This window comes from Castor canadensis, chromosome 13 (genome assembly GCF_047511655.1).
Source record: "Castor canadensis chromosome 13, mCasCan1.hap1v2, whole genome shotgun sequence".
NCBI classification, from domain to species: Eukaryota; Metazoa; Chordata; class Mammalia; order Rodentia; family Castoridae; genus Castor; species Castor canadensis.
Window position 1 is genome coordinate 17905222 of NC_133398.1, and position 3138 is coordinate 17908359.

A 3138-nucleotide genomic window follows, 5' to 3' on the forward strand; every position below is an offset into this window, starting at 1 on the left:
TAATCCTAGTTACTTGGGAGATTAAGATCAGGAGGACATTGATTTGAGACCAGCTGGAGCAGGGAATTAGCAAGACCTCATTTCAACTAATAGTTGGGTGCAGTGGTACACACCTGTCATCCCAAGCTTGAGATCTGAGGGTTGAGGCTCCAGTTCAGCCCTGGCAAAAAAGTTAGTGAAACCTCATCTCAAGGAGACAAGTTGGTCATGGTGAGACATACCTGTCATCCCAGTGACAATGGGAAGCTTAAAATAGGAGGATTGGAGCTCTCCTGAAGATCCTGCAGATCTGTTTCTTGCTTCAACAGTGTTTGGATTGAACAGACCCAGAAACTCCCTCTCTTTCAGTCACTGTCTTCATTGGGATCTCCTCTCAGTCACTACCTCTGGAACCATCTCGCCCATCTTCTTCTAGGAAAAGCCCAACCGTTCTTTCTTTTGCGGTATGTGTGTGTGTGTGTGTGTGTGTGTGTGTGTGTGTGATTACCTTTGAACTAACAACCAACCATGATTTATCAGATTCTTCAGAATTATTCCACCAAAGTGGAGGCTACTGTCAACCGTCTGGTCAATTTGAATCTGCGGGCCTCCTACACCTCCCTGTCTCTGGGCTTCTATTTCCACTGTGACGATAGCGTGGGCCACTTCTGCGAGCTGGTGGAAGAGAAGGGCGAGGGTGCCCAGTGTCTCCTGAAGATGCAGAAGCAGGTTGGCGGCTGCGCGATTTCCAGGACAGGCAGAGCCTTCTGAAGACATGTGGGGCAAAACCCTGGAAGCCATGGAGGCTGCCTTGACCCTAGAGAAAAGCCTGAACCAAGACATTCTGGATCTCCATGCCCTGAGCTCGGCTCACACAGACCCCCACCTCTGTGACTTCCTGGAGGTGACTTCCTTGATGCTTATCAAGAAGATGGGTGACCACCTGACTAACCTCTGCCAGCAGGTGGGCCACGAGGCCAGGCTGAGTGAGTATCTGTTCCAGTGCCTGATCCTCAAGCACGACTAAACCATTTCCCTCCAGCCTTGGAGGGCACTTCAGCATCCCTGCTGTCACCTTCAGCCTGAGCCTCTCCAGCCACTAGGCAGCTTCTTAACTGCCCTGGAGCCCCTCTCAAATTTTGGAACAAATTAAAATAAAGCTTTGCATGCAAAAGAAAAAAGGAAGAGAGAAAAATAAGTGGACTGTAATTCAAGCCAGCCTGGGTGGTCAAAAGGCAAGACCAAAATAACCAAAGCAAAAAAGGCTGGAGGCATAGCTCAGGTGGCAGAGCAAGTGTGAAGCCCTGGGTTCAAAATTCAGTACTCCAAAAAGAAACAAAATATTAAATGTAATAATGAAGTGACATGTAGAATAATGACATACAATGGCCAAAAAATTATGCATTAAATATGAGAATCAGAAATGACCCTGAAGGATGGGTGCTGCACGTTCATGCTTCATGCATTTGAGAGGAAGATAATCCAGACAGTGATAAAGGAATTTGGAATATGCTCAGGGAAAAGGAAGGACCCTTATTTTGATGAGAGCAGAGAAATAGAGAGAAAATCAGAAAGGTTGTTTGGAAATTCGGATATCATGCTAATGGATTGCATAAGACCTAAAGCAACAAAATTAATTAAATAACAGGTGAGAATTAAAGCTAACAAAAAAGGTGCATAGTGCATTGGCAGTGTAGGCGCTGGAAGATATATTAGTTCCTAAGAATCTCCATAGATGTCAGGGAGAATGAACTATCAGTAGACGGGGGTGATAAATAGCAGACATTACACTTTTTTCAAGTATTATTTTTTCCCAGTGAATCTTTGTGGGCATCTCAAACCTCGGGCTTAGTGCCACAACTGCAGTATATCTCCTCTCTGTGCAGCTTCCTCCTGCTTTCCCATCCTGTCACCTTGAGCAAGAACCCCTCCTGTCTTGCAAGGGGAGGGAAGCTCTCCAGCTGCTGGCCAGCTGCTCAGATGGAAGTGAGCATGAGAGTATAGATGGCCTCATGTGTAGCAGAAGGAGCCTTCTCTCTCTATAAGTGAGTACCTCCTCTGTGTCAGCCTTGCAACAAGAGGTACGTGATTCAGTTACTGCTTGCCTTATTTCTTAATCATCAGTATGAAGGGAGATGATTGCATAATCTCCTTCATAGGATTCATATGAAGATCGGCAATGGTATTATTTGTACTTAGAAGAGTGCCTGGCATACAAGCAGCTCTGGTCTAAAGGTAGAGACAGAAAAGAAGATACTTTTAATGCAATGTGACTTATGTTCTGCTCCAGGTAAGTGTAAAATGCTAAGAACAAAGAAAGAAGTGGTACCCAACTCAGCATAGGTCATCAGAGAAGTTTCCCTTGGGGAATGATGTAAAATCGAGGCAGAGGGAGGGAAAATTAACTGTTACTAAGTACACAGTTCTTGGTGTCAGTTAATTTTTCTTATTATTTATAGAATTTTCTTTTGCGACAATTTTATGAGCTAGGTACGATTATCCCCATTTTATGGGTGAAGAACCAGTTCTCTGATTAAACACTTTACCATGGCACCTGGGCAGAGTTAGTACCCTAGCCAAGCCATCATATATTAAATAGTGGTATTTCACGACTACTGAGTTTGACCAAGAAGTCCAAAGGCCAGGTCCAGTGGCTCATCCCTATAATCCTAACTACTTGGGAGGTTGAGATGGGGAGGATTGCCATTCAAGGCCAGTCTGGGAAAACAGTTTACAACACCCCATTTCCAAAAATAACCAAAGCATAATGGACTGGAGGTTTGGCTCAAGCTGTAGAGCACCTGCTTTGCAAGCACAATCCCCTGAGTTCAAACCCCAGTTCAACCCTCCCAAAAAAAAAAGAGAGAAAAGAAGGCTGATAAGCTTTCACTCTATAGATTCATGCTATCCTCATCCAATTCCAACAGAGAGGCACTCTTCTTATTCTCAGATTAAGAAACTGAAGTTCAGAGAGATGGAGTAATTTTACCAAGGTCACACAGCAAGTATATTAGAGTCAAAATGTGAACTTATACTATCAGCTTGACATCAGAACATATCAACTTATCCTCCATCCATTTTCCCTCTGACTCTAGGGTTAAAAGAAGCTTGTGTAAATGGGAATTGTTGTTAATTATTGTTGTTGTTTCGATTGGGTGT

At 44.0% G+C, this 3138-nt stretch overlaps 1 pseudogene; it reads left to right on the plus strand.

Moving 5' to 3' along the window:
* The first annotated feature begins 507 nt into the window (after positions 1-507).
* Positions 508-1006, plus strand: LOC109701719 (ferritin light chain pseudogene; annotated as a pseudogene).
* Positions 1007-3138: the final 2132 nt, after the last annotated feature.